Source organism: Phascolarctos cinereus, unplaced genomic scaffold, assembly GCF_003287225.1.
Source record: "Phascolarctos cinereus isolate Bilbo 61053 unplaced genomic scaffold, phaCin_HiC Scaffold_5;HRSCAF=322, whole genome shotgun sequence".
NCBI lineage: Eukaryota > Metazoa > Chordata > Mammalia > Diprotodontia > Phascolarctidae > Phascolarctos > Phascolarctos cinereus.
The window spans coordinates 192,461,565-192,479,282 of NW_027555958.1; the positions used below are offsets into that span (position 1 = coordinate 192,461,565).

The 17,718-nt window shown below is 37.2% G+C and overlaps 1 protein-coding gene across 5 annotated transcripts in view; it reads right to left on the reverse strand.

The window, feature by feature from the left end:
- The window catches only part of MYO6 (myosin VI), a 234,539-nt gene extending 217,265 nt beyond the window's left edge, over positions 1–17,274 (reverse strand). For 2 of the 5 annotated variants that reach the window (XM_021000192.2, XM_021000193.2), the window contains exon 1: positions 17,015–17,274. The gene's annotated coding sequence lies outside the window, so the exon portion shown is untranslated. The remainder of the gene's footprint in view (positions 1–17,014) is intronic. The other 3 variants (XM_021000195.2, XM_021000194.2, XM_021000196.2) reach the window with 3 other exon arrangements.
- Between the last annotated feature and the right edge of the window lie 444 nt (positions 17,275–17,718).

A 17,718-nucleotide genomic window follows, 5' to 3' on the forward strand; every position in this document is an offset into this window, starting at 1 on the left:
AATTGCTCTCCAAAATGGGTTGGATCAGTTCACAACTCCATCAACAATGAATTAGTGTTTCAATTTTCCCACATCTTCTCCAGCATTTATCATTTTCCTGTTTTGCCATATTAGCCAATCTGATAGGTGTGATGTGGTACCTCAGAGTCATTTTGATTTGCATTTCTCTAATCAACAGTGATTTAGAGCATTTTTTTCATGACTATAGATAGCCTGAATTTCTTCATCTGAAAACTATCTGTTTATATCCTTTGACCATTTATCAACTGAGGAATGACTTGTTTTCTTATAGATCTGATTCAGTTATCTATATATTTTAGAAATGAAGCCTTTATCAGAGACACTGATTATAAAAATTGTTTCCCAGCTTTCTGTTTCCCTTCTAATCTTGGTTGCCTTGGCTTTGTTTATGCAAAAACTTTTCAACTTAATGTAATCAAAATTATCCATTTTGCATTTCATGATGTTCTGCATCTCATCTGGTCATAAATTCTTCTGTTTTCCATAAATCTGACGGTAAATTATTCCTTGCTCTCCTAATCTGCTTACAGTATCAACCCTTACAACTAAATCATGTACCCATTTTGACTTGATCTTGCTATATGGTGGAAGATGTTGGTCTATGCCTAGTGTCTGCCATGCTATTTTCCAGTTTTCCCAGCAGTTTTTGTTAAATAGTGAATTCTTATCCCAGAAGCTGGAATGTTTGGGTTTATCAAACGGTAGATTACTATAGTCACTGAGTACTGTGTCTTGTGTACCTAATCTATTCCACTACTCTACTTCTGAAGTCCGCCTACTCATCATTTCTTATAGCACAATAGTATTCCATTACATTCATATACCACAACTTGTTCAGACATTCCCCAATTAATGGGCATCCCCTCAATTTCCAATTCTTGACCACTATAAAAAGAGCTACTATAAATATTTTTGTACATGATCCATTACTCTACTTCTTAGCCAGTATCAAGTAGTTTTGATGATTGCTGCTTTATAACACAATTTAAGATCTGGTATGTCTAGGCCACCTTCCCTTGCAATTCCTTTGATGAATTCCCTTGATATTTTGGACCTTTTATTCTTCCAGAAGAATTTTTGTTATTATTTTTTCTAGACCTATAAAATAAGTTTTGGTACTTTGATTAGTATGGCACTGAATAAGTAAATTATTTTAGGTAGATTTATTATATTAGTTCGGCCCACTCATGAGCAACTGATATTTTTCCCAATTATTTTGATCTGACTTTATTTGTGTGAAAAGTGTTTTATAACTGTGTTCATATAGTTCCTGGGTTTGTCTTGGCAGGTAGACTCCCAAATATTTTATATTGTCTACAGTAACTGTAAATGGAATTTCTCTATCTTTTGCTATTGGGCTTTGTTAGTAATATATAGAAATGTCAATGATTTATGAGGGTTTATTTTAGATCATGCAGATTTGCTAAAGTTGTTTATTATTTCAAGTCATTTCTTACCTGATTCTCTAGGAGTCTCTAACTATACCATCATATCATCTGCAAAGACCAATAGTTTTGTTTCTTCTTTGCCTATTCTAATTTGTTCAATTTCTTTTTCTTCTCTTATTCCTAAAGCTAATCTAGTACAATACTGAATAATAGTATTGTAACATTAGCAGGTAATGTTTAACAGATAATAATTAAACAACAGATAATGGACATCCTTGTTTCACCCCTGGTCTTATTGGAAATGTTTCTAGCTTATCCCCATTACATATAATGCTTGCTGATGGTTTTAGATAAATGCTACCTATCATTTTAAGGAAGACTCCATTTATCCCTATGTTCTCTAGTGTTTTTAATAGGAATGCGTGTTGTATTTTGTCAGAAGCTTTTTCTGAATCTATTGAGATGACCATATGATTTATGTTAGTTTTGTTGCTGATACGGTCAATTATGCTGATAGTTTTCCTAATATTAAACCAGCCCTGTATTCCTGGTATAAATCCTACCTGGTCATAGTGTATTATCCTCATGATAAGTTCCTGTAATCTCTTTGCTAATATTTATTTAAAATTTTTACATCTATATTCATTAAGGAAATCAGTCTATAATTTTCTTTCTCTGTTTTGGTTCTTCCCAGTTTATGCACCAGTGCTATACTTACATCATAAAAAGAAATTGGTAGGACTCCTTCTTTGCCTATTTTCCCAAATAGTTTATATAGTATTAGAATCAATTCTTATTTAAATGTTTTATAGAATTCATTTGTAAATCCATCTGGCCCTAGAGATTTTTTCTTAGGGAGTTCATTGATGACTTCTTCAATTTCTTTTTCTGAAATGGATTATATAAGAATTTTACTTCCCCTGGCTGTGCCAAAGGCATGTGGGGGTCCTGGTGTTGGCACTTGCTTGCTCCACCACTCTGAGGCTCAGGAGCTCCCACTGGTTTGCTTAGGTGGGGCATGCCACTGGCTTGCTGGGATGCCTCAGGTCCTTGACTGTGCTCCCTTTCCTCCAAAGCAAGAGAGACCTTTCCTGCTGATCCCCCAAGCCTCCCAAGGCTAACAAAACACTCCAACCCATTTTTCTGCTAGTTCCACTGCTCCAGGATTATTCCTGGGGCAATATTTTCTGGGTTTTGGGAGGTCAACAAGGGAACGCATGAATGACTTACTGCTTACTCTGCCATCTTGGTTCCTGGAAGTCACTCAATTCTAAATTAGTAGTATGTTTTAGCCTACTCATGACCACACTAATTCCTCGTCATTCCCCTTTCTATGACTTGCTGCAACTTTAATTCTTGCCATTTCTACCTTCACAATGCCTCTTGTATCCATCACTGTTTTATACTCATATTGCCACTACCCTACTTCAGACCCTCATCACCTCTCCCCTGGACTATTGCAATAGCCTCCTGAATGGCCTTCCTGCCTCAAGTGTCCCCTAACTCTATTCCATCCCTCACCAGCTCCCAAAGTCATTTCCCTAAACTGCGCATCTGACTATGTTACTCACTTAAATCAATATACTCCAATAGCTCTCTACAGTCCTTAAGAACAAATATGACTACTCTGTTTAGCTCCTAACATCCTTCACAGCCTGGCCCCAATAGACCTTTCTAATGTTTTATTCATTACCACTCTTCCTACATTCTTTGATCCAACTAGACTGGCCTTCTAGCGAGCACACACACACACACACACACACACAGGTCATCCTTTTTTTTTTTTTGCAAGGCAACTGGGGTTAAGTGACTTGCCCAGCATCACACAGATAGTAAGTGTCAAGTGTCTAAGACCAAACTTGAACTCAGGTCCTTCTGACTCAAGGGCTGGTTCTCTATTCACTGCACCATCTAGCGGTCCCATTCAGAGGTCATCCTTGATGAGCACACCTTAGAAGGGAATAGATATTATTTCACAGGTAATATTCTACAGCATAACATATTTATAATAAAATAATTCAAGACATACGCTCATCAAAGATGCTTATCTCTACTGTGAAGGAAATCCATTGTAGAATCCAAGTGGAAGAGAGTCAGAATCAAAAAACATTTATTAAGTATATGTTATGTGCAAACCACAGTGCTAAGCACTGGAGATACAAAGAAAGATAAAACAACCCCCTGTCTTCAAGAAGCTCACAATCTAAGGGAGGAAGATAGCACCAAAAAAAAAAAGTTTTGTGGTGGCAAAGAATTGGAAATTGAGAGGATGCCCATCAATTGGGGAATGGCTGAGCAAGTTGTGGTATATGAATGTAATGGAATACTATTGTGCTATAAGAAATGATGAACAGGCTGACTTCAGAAAAACCTGGAAAGACTTATATAGTCTGATGCTGAGTGAAGTGAGCAGAACCAAGAGGACTTTGTACACAATAACAGCCACGTTATGTGATAAGTAATATTGTTAAACTGAACCCTTCTCAGCACTACAAGGATCTAAGACATCTCCAGAGGCCTCGTGATGGAAAACGCTATCCACATCCAAAGAAAGAACTATGGAAGTTGAATCACTATCACTTATTTTTACCTTCTGTTGAGTTTTGTTTCATCTTTCTGATGGTTCCTCCCATTGGTTTTAATTTTTACTTACAACTTCTCTAATGTGAAAATATGTTTAATAGGAATGCAAATGTAAAGCCTATATCAGATTGTGTGCCATCTTGGAGAGAGTGGGGGGGAGGGAGAGAAAAATTTTCAACTCAAAAGAATATGAAAGTGATTGTTGATAAATCAAAATAAATTAATAAAATTTTAAAAAAGAAGAAGAAGCAGTTGAAGGGGGAGGAAGGAGAAATACCTAGTTTGAGGCCAGGGGTGGAAAATGACTGGAAGACGTTTGAGTTAGAGTCAATTTCATCTTGCAGAATGATGAATTCCTGGAGATCATTAACTCCAGAAGTACAGCAAGATGAAAAATGATGAGGAGAATTTCCTGCTTAAATGGTAAAGGATTAGAGAGGAGTTCTCCAAACCTGCACCCACTCTAATCAAAGAAAGTGAGGAATACCAGGTTCAGGGGGTGCTGAGGAAGTCTGAGTGTCAGAATAGATTTTAGGGGGATTTCCTATTTGGTGAAGTATTCCAGATTTTCCTTTTGTGGACAACACCGTGCTAGTTTGAGCAAGCCCTAGAACTACTACTACCTGGATGAAATCTATAACCACTCAAAAAAGTATGGCCTAGCCATCCATAAAAGAAGAGCCAAATGGAGCAAAAATTTTTATTACTGAGACATGACATGCAATTAAATGGACAACCTAAAAAGCATGCCCATAGTATAGATATTTTGAATGGACACTGTATTTGGTTAAACAGAAGGACAAGAGTGACCCACCCTGTCTCTAGAAAATTGAAAAGCTCTTTTATTGACTGCAAACTTCTTCCTGAAACAAAGCTCTAGTGCTCTATTTACTACACCACCTAACTGCCAAAGCCTCCAGAGAATTAAAACTGAGTATCACTTAAAGGGCAATGGAGAGACACAAGTGGTTTTCAGTAGAATTCACCACAGAACAAATGAGAACTACAAAGAACCAGAATAAAGGATGTCATCAGAGAAAGTATGATTGAAAATGATGGGCAGTCACATGGCAAGAGTGAGGAATTCCAAATTTTCCTATGATGTTCTCAGAAAATCAAGAGAAAGTGAGAAAGGCCCACTATACTGAACTTACAGGAAAACAAAGCCAAGTAATACACAACAATTCTGCATCATCTCATGTATGCCACATAAATGAGATCACAAATATATCTGAGTATGGTTTAGACAAAATGACATCTATCCTTTCCAACTCTGAGATTTTCTGAAATAAAATCATCTAGTAATGGCAGATTTACAGGATAGTTCCTTTTGGAATAAAAACTTAATTGGTTTTAGCACTGATATACCTTTCATCATATGTGTGTGTATGGAAAAACCTGTACAATTTCAAACACTCTTTCAAGACATCTTTTGGACAGCCTTTACAAAACTAATACAATGATGTGCTATCAGACAGTAGATGATGAATTTAACAATTTTAAACAAATGCCAGTTTTGTAGTCTACACACAAACATCTTTTCCAATTTCAGAATTATTTAATAGAATTATTAATTCTATTATTTAAAGAATTATTTAAAACCTCAAAGACAAACATTAAATATGCAAGATGTCCTATCTCTCTCATCTGCAAAGTGTCTGTTAAACAGGAAATGCAGAGAAACTTATCTTTTTTTCAAGAAGTATCTATATTTTGTCCCATAGCCACTAAGATCACAGTGTTTGAAAGAATAACACAAGGCACCCACAAACCAAAACACAGCTGGTTGATCTAATTTTAGAACAAATAACAAGGGAAGAAACCTCTCTGGAATAACCGAATCCACATTTCAAAGGAAATTCAAATAACCCAGCATAAAAAGAACAGCAGCCTTAGGATGAATATCCCTCAGGACAGAACTTTCTGTGTGCTACGAGTAGCTCAATACAAATCAACATTATATTTTGGAAAAAAAAAAAGGCTCAAGGGTTTAGAAATCCTGAATTTTTTAAAGAACACTTTATAAAACACGCTGAAAATGAACAGAAAATGCATTTTTAAATTACAACTTTTAAGAGATGATTTTAAAAATATTATTAAGGTTACTTTCCTCCATATTCTATTAAAATCTAAGTTTAAATGTATAGTGACTCAAGTGTTATTTTAAAATTTCACCTGTTATACTAAAACCTTGGTCCATCTCCAGTCTATTTATTTTCTATTCACTATCACTATCAAAAACAAAAAACTAGATTATGAGTTTAAATGTACAAATAAAAGATGTTAATATTCTTTAAGTTCTCAATGATCCACATTCATTCATTTATCTTCTTGTCCAAGAAACAGATTCTTCCGGCAACCCCAAGAGACCCAAACCTGGCCTAGCAGCCTCTTACTCAACCAAAGTATTTGTATCTCTCTTTCCCTGGGGCCCTTTTGAGGGCAGAATGGAGGCTGGCACAGATGGAGGAAGGGGGCAGGGTAGACACTGGACAGAAAAACAAGACACAACACTTTCCCACACTGAACAGGTCTCAGCCTGGACACTGTAGAAAGTCTTTCTCTCCTCCTCACTGTTTATATTATCCTCAGGAATGTTATTCCTGACAGTGAGAATATGCCATATGTGTGTCATGGTTACTTCCTAAAATTTAGTTTACATTAAGATAAACTAAAAAATAGAAAGTCAGGAAATGATAAAGAGAATAACAAATTGCAAAACTATTCATAAGATCACAGGACTTAGAACTCAAATATAACTTGAGAGATCAAGTTATTTTATAGACATAGGCTCAGATAGGTTAAGTGACTTGCTACAAATTACACAGTAACTGGAATTCAAGCTTAAGTACTATTACTCTGCATCCATACTTTTTCCATTACTCCATATTATCTGAAATACTAAAAATTAATTCAATTTTTAAAGTAGTGATTAAATATTATAATAAACTATCTTATTTGTAAATAAACTGATACCACTTCAAGTATAAGACGTGATGTTCTACAGTTGCACTATGAATATATTATCTCATAACTTCAAGTAGACATAACATTATATTATATCTACTAAACCACCTGAAATTATGAGAGGTCAGTAGTGAGAGAAGAAGGAGAACGTTCCAAGCATGGGGATAGCCAGAGAAAATGGATGGAGCCAACAGATGTAGTGTCTTGTTCGTGGAACAGCCAGGAGGGCCACTGTTACTGGATCGAAGAAAACATGTGTAGGAATAAGGTGTAAGAAGACTAGCAATGTAAGGGGGGCTAGGTTATAAAGGGCTCTGAATGCCAAACAGGACATTTTATATTTGCTCCTGGAAGCAACAGGGAGCCGCTGGAGTTTACTAAGTAGAAGAGTGGCATGATCGGACCTGCATTTTAGGAGAATCTCTTTAGAAGCTGAACGGAGGATGGATTAGAGAGACTTGAGGCAGGAAGATCCACCAGCAGGCTACTGCAATAGTCCAGGCATGAAATGATGAGAGCCTGTACCAGAGTGGTGGCAGTGTCAGAGGAGAGAAGGGGCATATTTGAGATATGTTGCAAAAGGCCTTGGCAACAGCCTTAGACGTGGGGGAGAGGGGAAAAAAGAGATAGTGAGGAATCCAGGACAACAACTAGATTGCAAGCCTGAGGGACTGGGCTCCACAATAAATAATAACGAAGGTAGGAGTAATATACTCTGCTGAAACAAACCTTAGATGTCATCCAGTATGACCCTTTCATTATGAAAATAAAGAAACTGAGGCCCAGGGTAGGAAGATGACCAAGTCCAAAGAGCAACAATTTTAGTTAAGGAGCTTTAGTTAAGGAGTTAAGAACCAATGACTGCTCCCCACAAAAATATGGAACTTTTATTTTTCCTTAGCTAGCCAAAAGTCATATCAAGAAATGCCCATTATAAAATACAGAAGAATTGGAAAAATGAGGAACTCCCACTACAGATTTTAGAAGTTAGAAAAGGCCCTTAATGATAGGTTATTTACTCCATTTTACAGATGATGAAACTTCAGTATAGAGAGCTTAAAAGACTTGAATTAACACCGTGTAACTGCCCATGCATCACAAATACCTCTAACTCATAAAATGAAAATTACATGCACAATGTAAAGTTATTGAATTTTCCCTATAACACATAATACAGAAGGAAATGGAAAAAGAAATAATTTAAGAAGTTGACCTTTCACATTTAAAATTTTTTTCCAATTCTTCTGTATTTTGTAATGGGGGTTTCTTGATATGACTTTTGGCTAGCTAATTTTAATTTCAAAGAAGTTAAAGCAATTTACTTTTCTTTTCCATCTGCTTGTTATGACTAAGAAAATGATGCTGGTTCCAGAACTGTTATCTTCACTTTTAACCAGTCTTTCAAATGAGTAGCCATTATCTGAGCTTCCAGCAAGTTTTGATTCTAGCCATGTATAAAAAATGTTTATTCACAACATGGCTCTAAAACCACATGGGATCTACTTTCAATATGGCATACTTATTCTGCTGAGTTTTCTACAACTGTATCACACAATAACAAAAAAAATAGTTGCCATAAAGGACACATAATATCCCAGAAAAATCAGAACTATTTTTGTAAACTATAAATCTAAATTCACTGTTTTATCAAAATCTTATCCCCTTTGATTATTATGTTTACGCGGCAACAAGGGTCACAAATGATCATATGAAGTCAATCAAAATTTTCCTACCCTATAATCCTGATTCTACCCATCCCTACACAACAAACAAAAATGACAATGACAAATTTATACAACACTTTAAAGGTTACAAAACATTTCCTTTACAACAATCCTGTGATACAAATGGTAAACATATTGCCATTGCCATTTTATAGATGGAGAAATTGACAAAATAGTCTCAAGAGAGGTGAGTCTTTTTGCCTGGAGTCACAAAGCTAGTAAGTGAGAACCAGGATTAGAACTCAGATTTCTTCTGACTGTAAACCCAGTGCTCATAGGATCGCAGATCTGGAGCTGTAAGGGACGTCAGAAATTATTTAGTCCAATTCCCTTACTGACAGATGAGGAAATTGAGGATGAGGATGAGGATGAAGTGACTTGCCAAAGGTCACACAAATAATTAGTGGCAGGTATAGAATTGGAACCCTCATCCTCTAGTGCTCTTTCCACTAATCCAACTACCTCACTGCCTTTTCCTAAAAATACAGATAATATCAAAACACTATAAATAAAAGGCATTTTCTACAGCTATTTACTGTAGTTATCAGTAGTTACTAAAAAGTTTAATTTACATAATATTTTCAAAGTTTAAAAGAATGTTCTCTAATCCATTCCCCACCATTACTGCAATAAAGGAAGGTTATGTTTCTAGTCCAGTTACTATCAACTAGTATTATTATTACTATTGGTTCTAAAAAATAGACAAGCATTTGAGGCACCTAAGAGGTATAACGAATAGAGCTCTGGACCTGGAGTCCAGACAACCTGAGTTCCAATTTGACCTCAGAAATTTAGTAACTCTGTGGTTCTAGACAAGTCATTTAATCTCTGTCTGCCTCAGTTTCATTGTCTGTAAAATGGAGATAATAAAAGCACCTACTTCATAGGGCTGTTGTAATAAAAGATAATAATTGTAATGCACTTTGCAAACCTTAAAATGCAATATAAATAGCAGTTTTCATTATTATTTAAGTGCTTCCTATGTACCAAGCACAGAGCTAAAAAAAAAAAAGTCATAAAGATTACCAGAAGTTCTTAAAAACAGTCATCTAATTAAAACCATAAAATGATGGCTGTGCACAAAGCCACAAGAAGACCAGAAGTGATAGGCCATCTGTAGTAATCCCAATAATGCTGATAAACAAGAATATGAAAGCTGACCAAGATCATGTACTAACCTGCACCAGAGAAATCCTACTAATGGCCCAAGGTATTCATCAACAATACTGTTTTGACAACATAGTTGACAATAAATATTACTAGCTGATTAACACTGTCAAAAAAGCACAAATACAAAAGCAAATATTTTAAAAAAACAGAATTACCAATGAGCTCTTAGACTGCAAACAGACTATTTCCACTGACATAACTGTGGTACAGGTAGTTAGGTTGATATGCCCATTACTAACAATTTCGGTTTTGAATTAAAGAACCTCTAAAAAGTAAATGCAAGAAAACCCAAATACACAAGTCAAAGAGCTGTAATGTTCATTCAGAAACACTCTGTATGATATAAGCACTTTGTACTATTCAATCCAGACTATGACCATCTGGTTTAACCTACCTAAAAAAATGGAATAAACAACTTAACAAGGCTTCTTCCAAACTTAATATTTTCTCTAATTAATACTCTTTGGATTCAAATATCCTACTAAATAAGGGATTCACTTATAAAGCAGTCTCTAAAAGCTGAAAATACGAGGTCTGCACTGAATACGTGAGATTCCATGTATACTCTGAGAACCTAAGCCCTAAGCAAAATTGTATCATTTGTTTTTAATGTCCTTCTAATGCTGTTTGAACCCCCTAAGCCTCCTGACCTAGCCAGAAGAACTACATGTTCCTTTCCTTTATCCCTAGCCTGTATCAAAATCTATCTATCCTATGCCCCATTTTCACAGAGCCCTATTCTGACAATGGATGATTCTACCTGCTACCTCTACGAGGTAATACATTTATATTGCAACAAAGAAGTGATTCTAATAGTATTTCAGGCACATTGAAAGCCAGCAGAGGAGATATCTGGAGCAGGCAAGCTTGTCCAGGTTCAAGCTCACCTTCAAATCAATAAGTACTTGTGGCAGTCTAAATCACTGACTGGTAAGTCCAGCCTTACTTAATACTGATTATTATATGAGGTATATAATTAAAGAACCTCAAAACATCAGTAAAATGTTATTCAGGATTAGAAATATGTAGACACACCCCTTTACCTTATTCATTACTGACATCTAAATATAAAGAAAAAATATAATTATAATCAAACATTTTTTAAAAATGTCACTTTTGTAATGACACATATCAGTCATAAAATGACTTAAAAAAATTAAATTTTAAAGTGATGCACTCAAAAAAATTAAAGGAAATCATCAACTTCACCAAGAAAGCTAATATGCCAAAAATAAATCACCTAGTACCTCAACTACTGCTCTCCAATTAAAAATAAAAATTTTTAATTTTTTTTTTATTCTAGCCACTGGATACAACTACCAGAAGAATGCTAATGTCTTGATTTTAGAATATTCCTAATTCAATATAACCAACCAACACACACAACCAGTTTCCCATAAGGCACTGTTAGGAAGTTAAGAGTAGTAATTCTGTGCAAATTTCAGCATGAGAAGTGCCCACACCACTGTCCCAAAGCATAAGCATCTTCAGAATTTAAATTCTATCTATTACTCATCTGTTTGTGGTTATGCCTTTTCTCTCCCAACTATACTACAAATCCCTCAAAAGCTTACACATCTTTGAAACCCCAACATTTGATCTAAGACATGCTCCCAAAGTACAACTGTTCTACTCTTCAACTTGGTAGTCAAGGCCCCACAATCTGTTCTTACTTCCCTCTATTCCCTTGCACATACTCTGTGTGCTCCAACTAAACCAGCCTTCTCTCTATTCCTCAAACCCACTGTCCTTGCCCATAATGTTCCTTGTACCTGGAATTCTTTCACACACCAACATGTCAAAAATCTTACCCATTCTGCAAATTCCATCTCAAAACCCACCTCCTGCACAAAGCTTTTCATTATCCTCTCAGCTACATAAATAAAGGAGTAAAAATAATTAGCAACTCATTCTCCTTTATTGCTACTTCTATTATGGCCCTTGTCATATTCTTCCTTGTACCATAGGTATCTTACCCGCCCCTTAGGACAGAGATCATCTTTCTCTTCTTTGAATCCTCCACATGTGTCATTAATACTTGTTGAATGATGATGGGTAGAGAGAAACCTGACCTTGGTATACGGAACTCCCAAATGACAAACTTGCACTACCAAGACAGGCTGGTACTCTCTCCAAAACTTATAATTTTTGAACCAGAGGTTCTTCATCTTTTTTTGTATCATGGATCCCCCCTTGGCAGTCTAATGAAGTCTATGGGTCACTTCTGAGAATAACATTTTCAAATGCTTCAAATAAAATACATAGGATTAAAAAAGAAACCAAAGAGTAGTGAAAATACTGGATCTGATGGAAATCCCTGAACCCCAGGTTAAGAATCTCCATGTTAAGAAGTTGCTTGGATATTCAGCAATGTTGTGACAAAGTCATGTAAGAGAAACAGGCTAGGAAGTCCCCTCTCCTTTTGAAAAGAGCTGATTAAGGGAACCAATTGTATTTGAAAAGCATATGTGGCCATTCACTAGTGAGGGGTGAAAGAAGAAAATATTCAGAAATTAAGATTTTATAAAAGCTAAAAATATCAATAAAACTTTTTTAAAAGACAAAGATGTTGTTGTTGTTGTTGTTGTTGCCTGGAACTGAGAAGTTAAGTGATTTGGCTAGGGTCACACAGGCAGCCAGTATGTGTCAGTCAGAATTGAACCCCTGTCTTTCTGGTTGTGAGGCCAGCCTTCTATATACTATACTAAGTGTACATCTACAATACTGATGACCTACTTTAAACTCCTATCCCAATAAAATTTCTGCCACATGCAACACCTTACTTTTCAAAGATTAACTTGTACGACTACATATCAAGTAAGCATACAGCATATACAAAAGATTTCTATGGCTTGCAATTACTAACAACTTCCTTTGTACATTACTTATTAGCATCATATGAGTATACAAAGAAGGAATGCATTACAGTGTTTTGGTTTCACTTGAGAAATATGCTCTCTACATAAGAAATAACTTCCTCTCTGGTACTACAACATTTCTAAAGAAGACAGATGCGTCAGATGGATTCTTCTAGTTATGTTTCTTGTGGTTTGCCATTATTGGGTGTATCCTTTTAACTTGCTATTTTTCCTTAAGTCACCGTTTATGTCAATGTTGTTCTCAAGGAAAAATTCCATTTAATGACTATTGTCTATTTAATTTTGGTACTTATCAAATTGTGTAGTTACTACTGAAAATTATTTTAAATGCATCCTTTAAAAAAATCTGTTTTGTTGAATACTCCATTCGCAGAATTCAAAAGTTCATTTTAATTCCATTAAGCTGAATTATTTATAGTAAAGATAAGGAGCTGAAGTACTGATAACACAGTAATAATTAAGCTTGGGAAGGCATTTCTTATACTCTTACATTTCTACTACGTAATAGAAAAAAGTGCACTTACACTTATATATGGTTTAAGAATTCACAATACTTTACACAAAATAACAAAATCCCCTATTAAAAAATAAAAGGCAAACCAGTGTGCCTCCACCTCTCTGCTCCTTTGCCTGATTCTACCTACCTCCTATTTCATTCATTAACTCAGATGCAAAAGATGGTAGTCCCCAAAGCGATGGATGGTCCTTTCTGTACACTAGTTAGCTTACATCTTCCTAAGGGCAGGAAAAGACATTTTCAACTAAAGAGTTTTCCTTTTCAGTTCCTGCTTGCCTAATATAAGCAAAGGAAAAGGGGGATAGACAGAGCTTAATAAAGCAGCACTGCTGTTAACAACAATTAATCAGTGCAAGTAGCAGTGTAAAAAACATTTTGAAAATAAACCCTCTCTGAAAGAGAAGAGAATTGGCTGAAAAGTATTGAAAAGGATACTTCACTCTTAAGGGCAAAATCTTTTCTCTTAAGATAAATAAAACGGTATGTGCTCACTAAAAGCAACTTACTATTCATTTTAGCTACAGTGAAAACTGATAGCTTTACTCACCTGCGTAAGCCAGGGATGAGGTTACAGCAAACAACCTATCTAATTCTATGTTCTATAATCCACACAATCCACTTTAGTTAAGCAATAATAATTTTGTGAAAATATTAGGCAACAGATTATGCTTGATACTGTTTGATACTGACTTGTTATCAAAGAAAAAAAAACAGAAATTTAATCAGAAGCTCCTACCTAAAAGTATGTAGCCATATCAAACCTCCAATTACCCTTGCTAATACAATACCAGTTCTTCAGGCAGTTTAAACAATTCCCTCCACCAATGGGTCGATTCAAAAGTATAACCACATTGTTCCAAGTATCATAATTCAATACCATAATTTATCAAATATTAGTCTTTTTTAAAGAAATTTTAATCAAGTCATTTATGGATACGAAATGCAAATAAGTAATTTCCAAGTCACCAAATTTCAAAATTTCTATTTTAGATAGGCATGTGCCATAAATTTAAGATTCTCTTAAATATAAAAAGTAGTTAAAATTAGATAACAATATTAAATGTTTCAGATACTTATACGTATTCAAATCAGTCAAAATCTTTTTTTAAAAGTTGTTGAAGGAAATGGCAGGTCCAGTTCCCCAATAAACATGATTGTCTAAACAATGGGTGACAACATTCAATACACATCAAGCACATTCACAACAGGATGAAACATGGGCTGCTCTCTCACTTCCTGACTACAGTTTTTTACAAACTTTATTACTGAAACTTTTTTATACTTTAGGCCAATTAAAACTAACTCAGTAAAATAACCGAAATAAAAATGATATGGTTTGAGGAGTTTTATTCCAGAAGAAGTATTTTCTTATGTTATTGTTTTTTATTTTTCTTTTTTTATTGTTATGAACTCGACAAATATCAATAAACATAATTATTTCTACACATGAATACAAAGAACAGGTAAAATTATATATAAAACCACAAATATCCACTGTGTAACAGCTTTTTTAAAGTATATAATAAATTTAACACTATAGTTCTGAAACCATCTTGCTTATGTCTTTCTGAACTTCCTTCTGCTCTTTTCATGTATTTTTTAAATGTTTCATTGATATTCTATCTTCTTTTTTCTGACATCACTATTAATACTCCCTCCTCTCCACCCACCTAAAAAAAATTACTGATTTTTAACAGCTTCTGAAACTATACTTGGAACAAAGGCTAGAGGAAAAAAGGCTTTATATAAAATTCAGTATTCAAATTTATAAAAGGTTAAAGGGACCCTTGTTTACCACTCTACCTATAAATTTCTGTATAATAGCTATGTAAAATAAGTTTAGTACTTGAAAAAGTAAACTTACAAAAAACATGATTAATACTTTTATTATTTCTTCCTCTGACAGTGGCCTACCACATGGTATTTACATTGCTTGATGAATGAAATACTATAATTTTGCTGAACAGGTCCTAATCACCAAACTGTAGCCCAAGGAACACATCTCTTTACATTCAGTTAATTTGTGCAAAAAACCCTCTGCTTTGCTGTTAACCTTTGTACCTGACCACTACCAACCCAAGTTCAAGATCCACATTTTATAGGCAAGTGTAATTTCTGTTAAACCTTGAGATCACTTTTATTTAAGAAGTTATGCTAAAATCTTGTTTTCTCCAGAAGGAAAAAAAATTCCCAATAAATTCTAACTAGACATATTTTATCTGTATCACCAAATCACAACAGCTTCAAAAACTTATGTTAAGTTTTAGTAGTATTTCTCACTAATAGTTGTATGTTGGTATTTAAATATTGCCTCCATAACATGTATTATGAAAGCACTAAGAGATGTAAAATTCAGTACATTCTCAGTGATTGGCTAGTATCAGGAAGAGGACAATTATCAAAGTACAACTTCCCTAAAATCAAAATCACAGCAACCGAAGGCATTTTTACCCTTTTAGGAGTGAACGTCTATTCAGTTACTTCTATGAACTTCTATTATTTGTAGAGCAATGTGAAATGCTGTTTTGGTTTTTTTTTAAATCCTTAACCTAATCACTTACACAATTACATTATCATTAATGCAAGTTGATTCTTTCATTTATAGAACAGATTTTACTTAGATGTTTGCATTTTTTTAGTCATTTAATCAAAATATAACATTCAGTGGAGATCATGCAAAAGTTAAAAAAAATGAAGCTCTGGCCATTCATGATATGTATGGAAAACTATGGGTGTGGAAAAGTGAATAGGCCTGTAGTCTAGGTAAACCTTGGCTAGTTTTGCTGAACTGCACTTTTTTTCTTCTTTTTTGATTTGCTAAAAGGAATGAATGACAGATGGGTGGTTATATTCGGAAATGAATGGGATGTAAAAAACAAAAGGCACCAATTTTTTAAAAAAGATGTTTATTCTAAAAATAACTTTTTTAAAAGCTATCTTTTTACCAAAAATAAAAGATTACTGTTAGTGTGTTCCCTCTGAGATCATATCTCCAGTCTGTCCTGTATATATCTTGTTAGTACATAATTGTTTGTGAGCTCCTTGAGGAGGGAATATTTCTGCCCCTTTTAGTCCCCAGCACTTAAGCACAGCACCTGGCACCTAGTAGGCACTTAATAATAAGCGCTTATTGCCTTGGCTTGATTCGTGGAGGACAATGAATTGTCTGGCTACAAAAGAGTAAGGACGTTTTCTTAATAATAATCCAAATGGAATTTATTAAGTGCTTACTAATCAACTCTCAAAGTTTTCATTTTTTTTCTCCCAAACTCTCCCAGCCTTTTACTGCGCGCGTCAGAGACAGCCCTAGGGGCAGACACGGCAGGTGGTTCCCGCAGAATGCGCTGGGGCCTCCCAGGCTCCGTCTTCATCACCTCCCCACCTTCGCCACCTAGCAGGTTCACAGGCCGGAGCCAAGCTACAGAGCGAGCCGGCTGCCTTCCGTCCCGGCCCGGCTGCATCCCCCTTCTTTCTCCCCTTCTCCCAGAAGTCGGGGGAAAAGGAAGAAAAAGCCCGGCCGTGACCCCTCGCCGTTCCCCATGGAGACCCGAACTCTCCCACCGCACCCCCCCGCAGACGCAGAGGACAATGCGGCTGCTGCCCCGACGCCGGGGCAGAGAGTGGGGGTCCGCGGGGGAGACAGGGAGGCCCGGGCTGCCCTTCCGCAGCCCCCGACCCCCAGCGGCGGCATCGGGACCAGAACCTCTCGGGCCGGCCGGCGCACGCAGCTGCCCCCGGTGTGTGGACACTCCCTCCCTCACTCACCTGGACTGGGAGGCAGGTGAGCCGCGGCGGCGGCGGAAGGGGTGTCCCGGAGCGGAGGCGGCCCGGAGAGGGAGAATAGGGAAGAGAAAAAGAAGGAAGGGCTGAGCGGCTGCCAGCGGGAAGAAAGGCAGGGGGCTGCTGGCGCCGGGCTCCTGGCGGCGACGGCGGCGGCAGCGGCTCCCAGTCCGGCTCAACTTCCTGCTCCCAGTGCAGCTGATCCCCGTCTCCGCCTTCCCCTTCCCTCCCTCCGCCCGCCGCGCAGAGCAGAGTCCGAGGGAGGAACTCGGCTGGGGCTCACGTCACCGACCTGGAGAGCAGCCCGAGAAGGCGGAGGCGGGGGCGCCGGCGCCGCGGGCTAGGGAAGGGATGCAGGGCGCGCGCCTCTCCCAGGGAGTCGGGAAGGAAGAGGGGGCTCGCGTCACTGTCAGGGTGTGGAGAGGGAAGGGAGACGCGCGCAGAAGCGGGGCGGAGGGAGGAGGCGGGCGCGCGCCTCTCGGAGTGTGGGGAGCAGGCAGCCACCGTGCGCGCCCGCGCAGCCACACTCCCTAGCTCCCCCCTCAGTCCCCCGAGGTTTGCATGCCGGCGTCCTATCCCGCGGCTCCGCACCCGCATCTCTCAACCTCTGTTCTGCCTAGCTCTAACTCTTGATACGGTAGATAAGAGGGCTGTGCGCATGAAGGAGTGGGGAGAGAGGGAGGTCGCCC